Raw genomic sequence first — 17,914 nt, 5'->3', positions numbered from 1 at the left:
ACAAAAATCAGGGAAATAATTTGACAGTGAGAAAATGAAGAAATCAAATATATTTGTATAATTGTTTAATAATTGGTATAATCCATTTGTTAATTTACTATTCATAGGATACATTCCATGTGTAATATCCTAGAGATAGAATAGTGAGCAAAAAGCATGCATTTCACTCTCTAGTGTTTATGGTTTAGAGGAAAATGGGGAATCTAATGATAATAAACTGCTATTTAACATTGACTACGTGCCAGGCACTGCTCTAAATACTTTATAAATATTAACTTAAAAAAATTTTTCTAAATGCTTATTTATTTTTGAGAGAGAGGAAGACAGAGCATGAGCAGAGGAGGGGAAGAGAGAGAGGGAGACACAGAATCCGAAGCAGGCTCCAGGCTCTGAGCTGTCAGCCCAGAGCCCGACACAGGGTTTAAACTCACGAACTGTGAAATCATGATCTGAGCCGAAGTTGGACACCCAACTGACTGAACCACCCAGGCGCCCCTAAATATTAACTTTTTTAATCCTTAAAACATCTTTTAAGGTACCATTACCCTTCCCATTTCATAAATGAGCAGAACAGAGAAAGAGGGATTAAGTAACTTGTTTAAAATCACACACACAGAATGTGAGGGAGCCAGGATTTGAACCAAGAAGTGTGGCTCCATTCACTGAACCACTACATTATGTTATTTCTGAAATAAGTACAAAATAAATGCAGACTGGAGAAGAAAAACCAAATGCCACAGGAACACAGTCCTTAATCAGGGGTCAGGACAGCCTGCTCTGAGAATTTGACATTTAGATAGAAATGAATGAATGAATGAATGAATGAAATTGGCTTCTTCATGAGCAGTTGCATAAAGACTGTTCCAGATTGAGGAAATAGCATATGAAATAGTGACTAGAAATATATAAGCAATGGTCAAGATTTTGAGCTTTATTCTCCTGACTAGGGATAGTGAAACTACAACCCCATGGACCAAATCCACCTGTCACCTGTTTTTGTAAATAAAGTTTCATAGGAACTCAACCCTACTCATTTGCTTATGTGTTGTCTATCATTTATTTTGTGTTACAGTATCAAGACTGAACATGGGACAAGATCATGTGACCTGCAAAGTCTAAATTTTTACTATCTGGTCATTTACAAAAAAAAAAAAAAAAAAAAAGTTTACTTACCCTCATTACAGGAAACAAAATGAAAGTCAAGGGTGTCAAGCTGGAAAGTGGCAAAATCAGTTTGCATTTAGAAATATCTATCACTCTGCATACTCAGTATAAAAAATTGAATTGGAGAAGGGCAGGATGAAAAGGAGATAAAAAAGGTATTTCAATTTTGATTTATAGATAAGGATGATGGTGGCTTTGACAAGGATAGTTAAAGAGGATATAAAGAAATGTATAGGGCCACCTGGGTTGCTCAGCTGGTTGAGCATCCAACTTGATTTTGGTTCAGGCCATGATCCCAGGGTCATAGGCTCAAGCCCTGCATCAAGCTCTGCATTGAGTGTGGAGCCTGCTTAAGAGTCTCTCTCTCTCTCTCTCTCTCTCTCTCTCTCTCTCTCTCCCACTATCCCTCTCCCCAGCACTTGCTCTCTCTCTTTAAACAAACAGACAAGAAGAAATATATAACGTTGAGAGAATGGAAAGGCTCTGATGGTAGGGAAAGAAGTAATCAGATTTCTGGTTAAACAATTGGGTAGATGTCAGGTGGAGTAAAGGAGTGACATAATACAAAATACATAAGGAGTTATTTCTCATGAAGTAGTTGTTTTCTTCTGAGGATCCCAGAATAAAAATTGCATTCAGAAAAATAAAGGTGACGGGGAAATGACAAAAAAATAGATGAATATATGTGGTCATATTTAGGCAACTTTTAGGGATTACAAGGATGTGAGGCAGGATGACACTAACAGGACTCTGGTTTTTCAGTATATATATATATATTACATGTATGTATGTATATATATATATATATATATATATATAACATAAATATATATATAGATTAAATATATATATATAGATTAAATATATATAGATATATATATTACATAAATATATATAGATATAATAGACATTACATATTTGTTATATATATTATAAAATATATTTTATACCTAATATGATCCATACAGAATGTGATAGTGGAGGATTCAATAGAACATGTGAAAAGGGGTGGAGTTAGTTACTTCTCTATTCATTTCTTTCTGGGCAATCACTCCTGACTCTTACACACCCTGATACACACTATTTCTAGAATACCTACTGAGAATGTCCTATCCCTTTAAACTGTATCTACTTCAAAAAGTCCAATATCAATGGAAGGCAGTGCTCTTTCTGCCAATGTTGCCCTGATATGAAGGCTTTGGGTGGGTCCTCAGATGCATTCCATGAGTACTTTTCTTCTTTAGGAGAAACTCATCCCTGATTTCTAACTGACATATAACTGGATGGAAAACACGTCCACCTGAATGTTCTGTTACTGCTCAGATTCAGGCCATTCCAGTGTGAATATCAGTTTTCAAATATGATCCTCTGCATGACTACAGTATTTCCTTCACCGGAACCACTGTTCTTCAGATCTCCAAGCTTAGGCAGTTTAAAAATTATCTTCAAATTTTCTCTTTACTTTTTTTGCTGTATAGTTAATTGGTCACCGAATTCTGTAATGGTAAAATTAAGTCAAAATACTTAGATAAATTATTATGTGTATCATGTTGGGCAAATTAACATTTTGGGCCTCCTTTTTCTCATTTAACAGTTCAGAAAGAGTACTTCTCTCACAAATAGGATAATCTATTGAAACCAGAATGAGAGGCACCGTGCTGTAGTGATTCATAGCACGACTGTGGAGCCAAATTACTTGGGTTTGAATCATAAAGCTGTCCTGTACTAGCTGTGAGAACTTCTAGCAATTTACTAGCTGTGTGATCTCCATACCTCAATTTCTCTACATTTAAAAAGCAGATAATAAAAGCATCTATTTCATAGAGTTGTTATGAGAATTAAATGAGCAAATATGTGTAAAGTTTTTAGAGTTGTTCCTGACAAACAGGAAGTGCTAGATAAGTATTTGTTAAATAAAGGCCAAATGGGGGTGCCTGGGTGGCTCAGTTGATTAAGCCTCTGACTTCGGCTCAGGTCATGATCTCCCGGTGAGTTTGAGCCCCCCATCAGGCTCTGTGCTGACAGCTCTGAGCCTGGAGTCTGCTTCAGATTCTGTGTCTCCCTCTCTCTCTCTGTCCTCACCTGCTTGTGCTTTGTTTCTCTCTGTCTCTCAAAACTAAATAAACATTAAAAAAAAATTAAAAAAAAATAAAGGCCGTATCTACATATAAAGGATGGCATAGTTCCTGGCACATGGTAAGCACTTAAAAATGTTACATGTCAAATATTAGTTATATATACAATAAATCGTATAATAGTTTATTTATATATACATAATGATTTATTCATCTTCTCAGCTTCCATTGTCTTCACTCCAACCCATGTTCCCATTAATTTACTTTGGAATTACAACAAACAAAAAATTTGCCTCTAACCTTTCTACCTTTCTCACTATGCTGGACTGTCTGTGATTAGCTTAGCATCAAATCTGTTTCCTTCTTTATTCTTATAGTTCTTGAGCTAGGTTTCCACACAACATCCTTCTACTAGAATTCAGCTAATGAGAAACCCTCACGCAAGAGCCAGTGATTATATGGGAATCAACTGTTAGCTGGCCTGGAGTATTGCCAGCTGTTTCAGATTATCCTGCTTTGAAGATCACCTACTTAAGTGCCATTGGCAACTGGGGTCATTATCAACCTCTTGAACTCATGAACCATGAGATCAAAGAGCGGAAACCAAGAGTTGGGTGTTTAACCGACTGAGCCACCCAGGCATCCCAAGTTTACTTTTGTTTTTAAGAACCATAAAACCTATTTTCCAAATAAAAACCACATCTAGAAATAAATTCTAGTCTCTCAAGGATAGAGACCCAAACAATTACTCCTGAAGGTAAAAAGAAAAGATGATATAATGAAAATAAAGAACTTCTATCGAGAAAAACTCCCTTTACTATCTAAACTTTCCACTATGTACACTCATTATTAGTGACGTCTATCATTGTTCCCCAACAAAGGGCTGTGAGTGAAAGAGGACGGTGTTAATGGGACATCCTAACTTATGTTTGCTGATAAGTTTTTCCTAAATTTAAGTCACTGTTTTTGTATTCCAGTCAAAAACAGTTGCGTAGTCACAATTTTCCTTGTTTATATCTATTATCTAAGGAGAAGTACTGCGTGGCAAGGAGTAACCATGGCTTAGTATTAAAAGCATGGCTGTACGTGCTCATACCACAGATCTAATACTGAGTAGGTGTTTCCTTGGTCCTGTTATTTAACTTTGTTGGGGCTTAGAGACACACAGTTTATTAATTCATAGCTCTGGGATAATAATAGTGCTTTCTTCATACTTTTGCGGGAGTAAATAAAGAAATTAGTACATATAAAGTACTTAGGATAGTGTCATGCATAGAATGTAGTAGAATATTAACTTATTAAAACAGACAGGATTTTAAATATTATTGTCAAGTTAATTATTTTTGAAGCAGTGTTTGAACTTATTCTTTGAGTCCTATCTTTTTTCTAAATACTTCCATAATCTGATATATCCAACACATAAACACAATTTTACACTTCTGGTCAAAGTAATCCTTTCATCCTAGTCAGGCTGAGATCTCTGTTTTTGTGTGTGTATATTATATATATAATATATATAATATACACACATACATACATAATGTATATAATATATGTATGTAATATATATATATTTCTTAATAATAATAAAATAATAACTAACACATATTTGGGGATTTATGGTTTATAAATCCCTTTCTCATATACTACTCCTTTCAATCCTGCATTATCCCTTTGAGATAAGGAGTTTTATACTTGTTTTTCAATGGGAGAACAGGGGTTTAGAGAGGTCAGATGACTTGTTCAAAAGTACATTTCAAGTAGAGCATGCTGACAACAAACCTCAGTTGTTGTTGTTGTTTTCCCTGCCTGTTCTCTCTCCATGTTTGGCTTATTCTGTCCCAATTTCCTGCTTTCCAGCACCTGCTCTGATCTACATATCCATCTTCATCAGTGTGAAAATTCCAACTCAAAGTGTTACCTTTAAAAGAGTCGTGGGCTGGGGCGCCTGGGTGGCGCAGTCGGTTAAGCGTCCGACTTCAGCCAGGTCACGATCTCGTGATCCGTGAGTTCGAGCCCCGCGTCGGGCTCTGGGCTGATGGCTCAGAGCCTGGAGCCTGTTTCCGATTCTGTGTCTCCCTCTCTCTCTGCCCCTCCCCTGTTCATGCTCTGTCTCTCTCTGTCCCAAAAATAAATAAATGTTGAAAAAAAAAAAAAAGAGTCCTGGGCTTCATATTATATCATTTTGTTTATATATTTTTATTTTCCTATTTAATGACAATTACTACCATACAATTTAATACTTTCATTTCAAAAAATAAAGAAATAGCAGATTAAAACGTTGCACCCTGAAAAAAGTTGAAGATGAATATTAATTACTATTAGCTTTGCTTGACTTATTTATTTTTTGTTTTCTATCATCTGTTGAATACATGAAAATATTCACATTTCAGTATCAAAAGATGAGAGATAAGAATAATGTTCTCCTATATCTTTCTCCAAATATAACTGCTGCTATTAATTTGATATCTGTCTATGCTGTTCTTTGAGGTTTATTAATTATAGTATACCATTACATCTATATGCACACATAAATATTAGATAATTAGTATTTATATATATTAGTCTATATTTTAGTCTATATATCTATATCTATATATCTAGATAGATAGATAGATATAATTCACAGACACTAAGCTTCACGACAAATGCATATGAAGTAAACACTAACCCCAAAATCTTTTAACTCCAAATTTTCAAATTTTCAAGTGAAGAAACTAAAAAGACAGAGATTAAATAAGTTGTTCCATGCCACATAATGATTAACAGCCAGAGCTAGGATTCAATTCCAGAAGATCTGGCTCTCTTGTACTCTTAAATCCCTTTTTTTTTTTTTTTTTCCTGCCTCACCACAGTGTCTAAAACAATTTTGCATAGCTTTACAATCTTGAGTTTTCCTAACTAATAATATCATTCATTCTTTTAAAAGTTGAATGTTATCTATTATAAAATTATCATAATTCATCTAGATTCTTTACCAATGGATAGATATATAAGTTGTGGCCAATTTGGTGCTATTATAAATAATCAGACATATTTTCATATGTTTCATTGTATGCATAAAAGGGCTTTTCTTTAGTGTGTGTTAGAAAAGTGAAAGAACTGATCATATGGTATATGCCAAATTGTCTTCCAAATTTGGCTGTTTTAATTGACATTCCCAGAGGCAATGTACAAAGGGCCTTAGGAAGAGTCATGTCTCATTACTGTTATGAAGAAATCAATTAAAACCACAAAATACTGTTGGCTTTTAGATATATTTCATCTTTAAATTTTATGAACAGAGATTCCACTAAGCTAAGAAAATAAGAGTTGGAATTAGACCGCTTTCTCCCTTAGTAACTAATGCTTATACAGAAAATGATTATACAGAATATGTGATAGAAACTTAGGGGTGAATATGTGATAGAGAATTAGGGGGTCACTAGGGATATTGTCATTCTGGATTTGATAATGAGTGAAATTGTATAAAATGTGAATACAACTTTCTGAAGGTTGTGTTACTTGTATAATAATAATCTGAAAGTATTTTCGTTAAAAATGGAGACATCAGAAAAAAAAAAAAGCTAAAAGAGTAAATAGATGGTTTGAAACTGGCCTTCAGAATGCTGGATAGAAGACTGGCATTCCCCTAATATAGTATTTGGCTCTCTTTAGTGGAAAAGGATCTTGTCTTTAGAGGAACAGAGGAACAGATTTTCCCTAACATTTGCTACATATTCTATGTCTTTCTTATATGGATATATATATATATATATATATATATATATATATTCAATTCCTTTAAAATACTTACTAGTTTTCTATAAAACACTGCTGTAAATTATTTTTGCAGAATGATTATTAATAAAATAAGTTGTATAATCAAAAATGAAAATAACATTGAATACTATTTATTTTGATAAATTATATAAAGGTAAATAGAAAATCTCTAATTAGACATATACTGAAAATATCTTAAATACCAATGTTCATCTGATCTGGACTCAGAGTTATTTAAATAATTAAAAAAATGTAAATTCCTATTTCTCATTTTTGGACTACTTAACTATAGAATAAGAAAATAATGTATTTCCTGTATAAATCACCCAATCAATCACAAAGTGAACACTGCTTTGCAGGCTAGTGCAGAATTCCTGATAGTGAAGGTGCCTTTGGAAAGACAGATGAAATACGTTTCTTTCCATCATTCAACATAATTTATTTAGTATCTTTAAACAGTGAATGGTAAATGAATGGTAGTTTTAGCTACAAAACATAGCTCAGAAAGCAACATTTAATGATTCTTAATGAGATGAAAACATTATTTGATCCCAGAAGTGTAAATTGGAAATTTTAAGACACCTTTCATTAGTAAGTAGGAATGGTAATACATAAAACCATTTGTAGAAATAGGATCTGTATGCCATATGGTTGTTTCAAGAGGGAAAAGGTATGCCCTTGAAATACATTTTTCTTAAGACATTCAATGATTCACAATCAATTTCATCAATAGATTAAAGACAAACATTGGAAGAAATCACCTGGTACCTAAAATATTTGATCTTTTCATTTTTGAGATACTCAATATTCTTGATCTTCCTTTGCTCTTTTTGGCTCATTTGACCTATATATAACTTTAAATAGCTCCCTGGCTGACAGACAGGCTATCTCATCATATGGTAAATGGTAATACACTCCATTACACAGTAACTTAAAAGTCATAGCCCCACTGAGAAGCTGCTCCAAGAGTTTAACTACTCTCCTGGCAGATATCAGCCAATATCTAGATATATTAGCAAGGGAGACTCTACTGACCACAAAAGGATCTGGGAGGGAGTCAGGAACTTATTTCAATTCTATATAAAAACCTCTGGAAGTTCAATAGCTTAATCTATTTTTTATTGAATGCATACAGGAAAAAAGAATTCAAAAGCTCCATATCAGATAAAAACCCTGCTACCAGCTCTGTCCTTGATCAGTTCTCTAAGAATCCTGACCATTCACATACTGAAGAAACTAAATACTATTAAGAGCCATATACATACATATATGTGTGTGTGTGTGTGTGTGTGTGTGTGTGTGTGTGTGTGTGTATGTATGAAACTTTACTGATTTTATATAACAAGAGATATATTTTATATGTTATGAAATTAGCAGAAGCAATAGTGGCATCATCAAGTTGATTATGTGTGTTAAAATATCCAAATACTATTTTTTTTTTTTTAATTTTTTTTTTTCAACGTTTATTTATTTTTTTTGGGACAGAGAGAGACAGAGCATGAACGGGGGAGGGGCAGAGAGAGAGGGAGACACAGAATCGGAAACAGGCTCCAGTCTCTGAGCCATCAGCCCAGAGCCCGACGCGGGGCTCGAACTCACGGACCGCGAGATCGTGACCTGGCTGAAGTCGGACGCTCAACCGACTACGCCACCCAGGCGCCCCCCAAATACTATTTTTAATCTCGCAGATTACTAGTGGTGTAGTATTTTTTTAACACTCACTTTACATTTAGTGTGCAACATCCAAATACATAATTGTGTAACAATGCAAAAATTAGCAATATCAGATTAGAGGACAAATACACTGTGATTCTTCTTCCCTTATTCCTGCTACAGAAAAGCAAGCCAGTGGCTGTAGCCTCCAGTGTGTTGAAACAATACATTTCACTTAGCTGATATATAAATACTTTCTATTTTTATTTTCACTTGTAATCATGACATATTTTTAAAAGCACTTTTTGGAAATAAATGAGGGAGGTAAGTGTGGGACTTTGAATTCCTTGGAAGAAAGCCATTGTACATACACACATAGATGAGTGGATTTATAAAGAAAATTACTCTGGTCTAGAATAGGTGCAGTATTGAGCTGAACATCCTGATAATAATGTAATTATTATTCTTGTCACTTATTATTAGTGTTAATTACATAGAAAAAGGAGGTTAGAAATCTCTCATGAGGTATATCGAAGACGTTGAGGATGTGGTCATAGAAAGGTTTTCTCTATACAAATAGTAGAAACAAGAGTGAGTTTTGACAATTTTCACATTCTTAATTTTTTAAAACAATTGTGAAATATCATTTCAAAATGTACAACTCCTAGTATTGCATCATTTCATTCACATGAGCAAAGAAACCATTATTACATCACATGTTTGAAGGAGACAGTAAGTCACAGCAAAGGATAAGAGCTACTGAGAGGAAGCAAATGAAGAATGAAGTTGTGTGTCCTTCTATGACAAGTGATTAGTTTCCTTTGCTTGCATGGGAAGGGTATGATCAAAAAGGAAAAAGCAAAACTTTTGGAAATTTTGCATATCTCTATCTATCTATCTATCTATCTATCTATCTATCTATCTATCTCCTGTATTCACAATTCCAAAGTGATCATGTACGTCAGTTGTTTATAATTCAGGACACTTTGTACCTCAAAGTTCATGATTTCAATACATGAACAAAACAACTTTCATCAAAAAGAGAAAAATTCTTTTTCAATCAACAGACTAGTTTGCCATCTTGCAAATGTGTGAATATTGAGATAAAACAAAATGAGTGTTTTTTTTTTTTTTACCCATAACAACTATTGGACAACAAAAAGAAAGGTATATATTAATAATTAATTTCTTCCAGTGCACCCCAGTGTTACATGTGCCATTTATGTAATTAGTATGATTACTAAGATGACATTGTACAAATTGTGCATGTATATGTGTGTTTGTGTGTGTGTATACACATAATTTGGATTTTCACAATTTCTTTTTTTTTTTTTTAATTTTTTTTTTAACGTTTATTTATTTTTTTGGGACAGAGAGAGACAGAGCATGAACGGGGGAGGGGCAGAGAGAGAGGGAGACACAGAATCAGAAACAGGCTCCAGGCTCTGAGCCATCAGCCCAGAGCCCGACGCGGGGCTCGAACTCACGGAGCGCGAGATCGTGACCTGGCTGAAGTCGGACGCTTAACCGGCTGCGCCACCCAGGCGCCCCGGATTTTCACAATTTCTGAAGTTCAATGTGCTATCAAAAAGATTCTTAAATTTGAAACAAATTGAATTATTGTAAATGAGTACTTCATGTTAAATAAAATACACCAAAACACCAATCGAACGTTAGTCTTTAATTAAAAACTCCACCCCTTATTTTTTAATTTTTTTTTTTCAACTTTTTTAATTTATTTTTGGGACAGAGAGAGACAGAGCATGAACGGGGGAGGGGCAGAGAGAGAGGGAGACACAGAATCGGAAACAGGCTCCAGGCTCCAGCCATCAGCCCAGAGCCTGACGCGGGGCTCGAACTCACAGACCGCGAGATCGTGACCTGGCTGAAGTCGGACGCTTAACCGACTGCGCCACCCAGGCGCCAAAAAAACTCCACCCCTTATTGAACGTAGAAATGATGCAGCTTTAAAAATTATAAGCCCCACAGATACTTTGAAGTTAGAATAATATATTACTTCATATTTATCTGAGAAAATATGTGTATAGAACCAAAGAACTTAATACAATTTCATTTCTTTTTACCTTACACATTCATTGGTAGAATGCTTTGTAGATTACAAAGTACATTCCCATGCATTATCTTTCCTTATCCTTACAAAAACAATCTTATGAGGTGAATAGGGGAAAATCATATTATAGATAATATTTTCAGGCTCTGAGAGATTAAGAAATCTCTCTGAAGGCAAACTTGCACAAAATAGCAGAGCTAAAATTCATCATAGAACTATGGTTATTAGAGGGAAATCATGCTCAGGTGCATTTCAATATGTTGTTAGTCTTGTTGTTTTCCTAATTAGGGGTAAAGAATTAGCTTCAGCAGTATTTGATTTTACACTTGGTCCCTCTATAGGAGAATGGGTTTCAGAGACACAGAATCTCAAACCTTGTTAAATCTTGATTAATCACCATAAATTTCTGTACTGTGTTTGAATATTTTCTTCTCTAGGGTGCATGTTCATAATTGACACCAGTTCCTCCTACATGACATGCTTAGAATTTTAGGTAATGACCAATAAACAAAAATGGAAAATAAAGACAAAAATAAAAACAAAGTAAACAGAAACAGTTTTAAATATTAAAAATAGGAAAGTGGAATGCAAATTAAGAGAGGAGAATAAATTTAGGGTATAAAAAAAGGAGAAATGGAATAAAAGAGAAAGAAAAAAGAAAAGTCATCACTATTTAATTGCCAATTTCATAGAAAACAATTCTTTAAAATAACAACTAAAACGATGAGCTGTATAGTTGAGTTCTAAGTGTCTACAGTTTTATAGTGGACAGCTTTCACCTAGCAGAAAGACTAGTGGTGCTGTTTTGACATGTACTTTAGTTACTTTTAGCCTGTTGAAATCAGCCACAAATTCATGAGTTACCACTTCTAATAATGCTACTGTAACTGTTGCCACTGCTTTACAAATAATAGCAGTAATAGAATGCACCACTGATTAAAACAATTTTTACTAAGGCATTAGTTCCGTCTAACACAGAATCATTGTATTTTTTTAGTTTCTTTTTTTAAAAAAACAAAAGTCAAGGAAATCTAAAAAAGAGCTCTTTCCCACTCACTTCTTCATTTGCCCCGTCTTTAAATTTCGTGGGTCCATTTTGAGTGTCCTTTTCCCTATTAATAACCTCTGTAGAATATGTAAGAGAAATATTAATCTATAAACATATTGTCCTAAGGCATGAATATATGACTTGACATGAATGAGACAAATTTTTTACATATTTCAATTTAATTGGCATTTTTTTGAATGACAGCTCTGTGCTTATTAAATTATATACCATCCTCTCTTCTGACTTTAAAAGAGTAATACTTGGAATTCCAATGACTCACAGAGTCATTCTTCTCCTACCCCTTCGTCATGCAAAATGCTCTGAAGATTTGATAGAAAATCTAGTTATTCCACTTTCTTTATTCTTTTTTAATTGGAAATTCTCATCTTTTAGTAGACAATCTAGATTTAACATCTTTTAGACCTATTGGGGCCTCTGAAGAATAAGAAGTCATATATGACTATTGGAGAAAATGGCTTGACTTTTTTTCTCTTTCACATTGTCATTTTTACTCACCAAGTAACAATAACAGCAAGAGAAGTGATTGTGTTCTAGTGTGTTCCAAATATTTATTGCAATATTCTAAGGAAAATGTTTCCCAAGATTCTTCTTGCTTTATTTTATGAGTATTATTTTGTATTTGTGTGCATGTGTGTGTTGTTTTGCTACCACCATTCTTCACCACAGTGTAAAATATTTCAGTGAAGTTTGATTGGTACTTCTCTGACACTTAATAAGATTTTGAGTAGAATTTCATGCATGTTTTGGCCATTCATTTTTTTTTTTTTTTTTAATTTTTTTTTTCAACGTTTATTTATTTTTGGGACAGAGAGAGACAGAGCATGAACGGGGGAGGGGCAGAGAGAGAGGGAGACACAGAATCGGAAACAGGCTCCAGGCTCTGAGCCATCAGCCCAGAGCCTGACGCGGGGCTCGAACTCCCAGACCGCGAGATCGTGACCTGGCTGAAGTCGGACGCTTAACCCACTACGCCACCCAGGCGCCCCTTGGCCATTCATTTAAAATGCAAAATTATTCTCCTAGTGTTTTTAGAAATATATTTTTTGCATTTACAATTACACTTATTATATTTATGATCCATTTGGAATGAGTTATTGTGTATGGAGTAAAAAAATGAAGTTTATTTTTCCCATACAAACATACTTTTGTTTCTCCATCTGTATCTACTATCTATCTATCTATCCATCCATCTATCTATCTATGGAAAATGAAGTTGATTTATCATAAAGAATTGGCTCCTATGGTTATAGCAGCTGAAAAGTCCCACAGTCTGTCATCTGTAAACTGAAAACCCAGGAAAGCCAACTGTAGAATTTAGTTTGAGTCTGAAGGCCTGAGAAAAGAGGGGAACCAGTGGTATAAATCTTAATCTGAGGGTCAATGAAGACAAAATAAAATGTCTCAGCTCAAACAGTACATCAGGGGGAAAAAGGAGGGGGTGGGTAGGGTCCTCCTTCCTTTGTCTTTTGTTCTACTCAGGGAACAATGGATTAGACAATGAGAAAGCAGAATGGAGACTACAATCTTCTTTAGGGAGTAGATTGACCAATTCAAATGCTAATCTCTTGCAGAAACACCCTAGAGGAAATAATGTTTAATCTAAGCACCCCAAAGCCTGTCAAGTAGAAAGATAACATCACCTATCAATTAGTATCATTTCTCCTTTAAATATTTGATAGCAATAACTGGTGAAATAATTTGTGCTTAGTGTTTTCTTAAGGGGAAGTAAAGTATTTTATAGGTTGTGCTTTGAAAAAATGTGTCAATTTCATTTTACTTGCATAATTCTTTACATAAATGTGTTCTTAATATACTTGTCCCTTTAATGAATGTAGAATTTGTAGTGATGTCTAATTTTGCTATTCTTGATTTTAACATTGATATTTTTCCCCTTTATGAGCTTTTCTAGGGTCGATCAATTTTATTAATCTTCTCAAAGAGGCTTTTGACTGTTGATTTTTCTCTCTTAATTACTCATTCCTATGTTATTAATCTCAAGTTTTATGTTTACTAATTTCTTCCTTTACATACTTACATTTAAACTGCTAAAAAAAAAAAAAAAAATTAAAAAAAAAAAAAAAAAAGGGGGCGCCTGGGTGGCGCAGTCGGTTAAGCGTCCGACTTCAGCCAGGTCACGATCTCGCGGTCCGTGAGTTCGAGCCCCGCGTCGGGCTCTGGGCTGATGGCTCAGAGCCTGGAGCCTGTTTCCGATTCTGTGTCTCCCTCTCTCTCTGCCCCTCCCCCGTTCATGCTCTGTCTCTCTCTGTCCCAAAAATAAATAAAAACGTTGAAGAAAAAAAAAAAAATTAAAAAAAAAAAATAAACTGCTTATCAACTTCTATTTCTTAAGGTGGAAGTTTGGAACATTGATTTTTCATTTTTCTTCTTTCCATTGTAGGCATTTATCTTAACAACCTTAAATAACAGTATGAATGAAAATAACAAACTTTGATACACTTTGTTCTTATTTTCATTCAATGCAAAATACATTTAAATTTCACTTTTACTTCCTTGGAGAACCTGAGAATGATCAAAAAGGGGGAATAAGAAACTTCATAATTTCAAACAACTTTTGTGTTTTTTTAAATTATTTTCATCGATCCCTGTATTAAACTATTGTGGTAAGAAAACATATTTTTGAAATTTATTGATAGTAACTTTATGGCCCAATGTTTGAATTATATTTGTGTGTCTGTGTGCAGGGGAAAAGAATGTCTATTCTGTCATTGTTAGCTGCAATACTTTTCTTCATAGTGTTACAGGATTTTTTTACCTCAATACCCCAGGGTTCATTGTCTCCCTGCTTCAAAGAATGAAGAAGTGGACACAAGATGAGCAGCAGGCAAAAGTTAATTAGAGTATAGGATCAGAAAGGAAGAATAGTATGAAAGCTCTCTGTACAGAGAGGGGGCATTCAAAAGTGAATGCCTGCAGATGATAGACAAAGATACTTGTTTTATAAGGTTCTGGTGGTCTCTCCCCTCCCCTTCCCCCTTGTTCCTTCTTAGGTCCTACCCTTATTGGCTGTATAGCTCTAGGTGCTGGGTTGCCCATTCCTGATTAGCTCATTTCCATTGTATGAGGTGTGGTCTATGGCCACATCATTCCTTGGGGGTCATACCTTTTATGGTCTGCTACTTATTCTTAGTTAGGTCTTGTGTCAAATTCCTGAGGGAAACTTGAGGGAGTAGGTAGTGTCTATTACATTCTTTAGAGGAGCTTTATGCCTGAGGGGGTTTGCTGTGATCAGAAGTTCTGAGCATTGTTCCAAAACCATGTGTTTCCCTGACTGAGCACCTTGGGTCCTAATCTTTCCCTCTCTGCCTACAGAATCCTATCTTTTCCTACCATAACAGTACTGTCCTAATCTTCTATTACCTTAAAGATTGTTTTTCTCAGTTTATCATCTTCTAAGGTAGTAGTATTAAAAGATCCAAATATGTTGTACATTTTTCAATGTCACATTTTAGTTCTATTTTTGTGTTACATGTTTTAAAGAATTGCTATTATATGCATCTGTGTTTAAGGTTGTATTATCTCCTTGGTGCCTTCACTGATTACTATGAAATGCTTTTCTTTATGTCTAGTAATATTCTGTCTTAAAACCGAGTTTTCTGAGGTTAGTACAGCCATATCCTTTTCTGTATTTAGTGTGTTCATGGAATATCTTTCCCATCCGTTACATTTAAGTATTTTTCTTTATATTTAAAGTCTTTTTTAAATGTTTAATGTGATTACACACACACACACACATAAATATATACATATATATGTATATATACACATATATATGCCTTAAATTTTTCTCTTTTAACAAAATGTAAGTGTACAATCAGTGACATCAATAATATTCACAATGTTGTGTAAACCACCATCTCTACCTAGTTCCAAAAGATTTCACTTTAAAGTGAAACTCTACTCATTTAAGGAGCCTTTCCTTTATTGTCCCCCTCTCCCTATTGCCTTGGCAAAGAATGATCTGTGTGCTGTTTATTCTGGATATTTCATGCAAATAGAATAATATAATATGTGATCTTTTGAGAGAAAAAGAGAGAGAGAGAGAGAGAGAGAGAGAGAGAGAGAGAGAGAATTTGTTTTTTCCTTTTGCCCATATTTTATTTTCTGGTGTTCTTCATTCCTTCCTGTAGATATACACTTCCAACTGGTATAACTTCTTTTCCACTTAAAGTATTTGTTACCATTTTTATAGGGCAGGTCTTCTTTTCTATTTTTTTAATGTTTATTCATTTTTGAGAGAGAGATACAGAAACAGAAACAGAGACAGAGACAGAGCATGCGTGGGGGAGGGGCAGAGAGAGAGGGAGACACAGAATCTGAAGCAGGATCCTGGCTGTAAACTGTCAGCACAGAGCCTGACCTGGGATTGTGAGATCATGACCCGAGCCGAAGTCAGAAGCTTAACCAACTGAGCCACCCAGGCGCCCCAAAGGCGGGTCTTCTAAAGATAAATTCTCTGAGCTGTTGCTTGTTTGAAAAGGTGAGGTTTTGTTTTATATATTTTTTGGGTTTGATTTTTACTTCATAGTAAATTCTAGGTTGTTAGCTATTTGTGTTTTCTTTCAACACTTTGGAGTTATCATCCCACTGTCTTTTGGAAGCCATTTTTTTCTAATGATTGTTCCTCTGTGTAATGTGTCTTTTTCTTTGATAGCTGCTAAGATTTTCTCATTTTCTTTGGTTTCAGCAATTTCATTCTGAAATGCTTGAGTGTGGTTTTCTCTGTGTTTATTGCTAATTTTGTCTCATCTTTTCTGATGTGTGAAGTTTGCCTTTAATCAATTTTAGAAAGCTCTTAGCATCATTTCTTCATAAGTTTATTCTGCCATATTGTTCACTTTTTTACTGTTTACTTATGGGACTCCACTAAATATATTTTTTATCCACATAACAGATTCCTAGGAGCCTCTTTGTGAGGGGTAGAAGGGAGACTTATTTCTGTTTAGATTTCAATTTGAACTTTTTCCATTGCAATCTCTTCAAATTCAATGTTTATCTAGTCTTCATCTGTTTAATAAAAATTTCTATCGAATTATGTATACTTTTTCATTTTTACTTTTCCTTTTAAATAGTTTAAAATATTTAATAGATATTTTACCACCTTTGTGTGATAATTCCAGTTCCAACATCTGAACTATCTCTGGGTTTGCTTCCATTGACGGATCGCTTTTTTTTAACATGGGTCAAATTCCAGGGTTTTTTTCATCTCATAGTTATTTATTGCATGCCAGATGTTCTAAGTAGGGACTAAAATAAGCAATTCTTATCCCAGAAAAAGCAAAACAAATTGATTCTGGTTAAATAGATTTGGGTACTAGTCCCTACTTTATTCTTCCTTTGGAGATTAACACTGCATGTGGTTATATGTTAGGTTTAAACCATTCCACAAACACAGCAATCCAATTATCTTCAAGCAAAGAGTTTTCCAGTATTATGTGGAAACAGAACTTGAGGAAGAAAATAGCTTGTTACATCTTGCTCAACTTATGCTTGGTAAATGCTAAATCAGGTTATTGAGAGAGAGAGAAAAATAAACAAGTTTTTTTGTCATGTTTAGTACTTAAGTACTTAAAGTACTTTAAGTACTTAAAACCTTTGTCATTATAGATTAATTACTTCATTAAAATAAGTCTGAATAGGTAAGAGGAGCAGCATAATTGATATTGTTGGAGAAGTAAATAAAGTACGCCAAAGATGGCCCATGGGGCTAAAACAAACTCTGGTCTCTAGCTTAGAGATCCCTCCTCAGGTTTCTTCTTCCTTTGTTTGCTGTGCGCAGGAAAACCCCCACAGATATGGAGGCTGTTGGCTATAAATATCCCCCCCCCCCACTTGCATTCAGGGCTCAGACCTTTGGAGAAAGTCTCCTTTGAAACCGCCAGTGTTAAATAAATCTCCAATCCACCAAGATCTCCTAGTGCCTCTTGGTTTTTCCTCCAGCGTTCCAGCCTGGTTCCTAACATACTTGGTTGCCTGACCAGGAAACCCAACCTTGCTGGTCCATTGTTGCCACCGGTTTCAGGAAAACAGGGAGGCGGTGACGGAGCAAGGGATTGAAAGGGAGAAGGTGTGTCTTGCCTGAATGTGGGCAGTCTCCATCCT

The sequence above is a fragment of the Puma concolor genome, chromosome B2 (assembly GCF_028749965.1).
Source record: "Puma concolor isolate L17-30 chromosome B2, mPumCon1.1.hap2, whole genome shotgun sequence".
Classification (NCBI taxonomy): Eukaryota; Metazoa; Chordata; class Mammalia; order Carnivora; family Felidae; genus Puma; species Puma concolor.
This window is presented reverse-complemented; position numbering follows the sequence as displayed.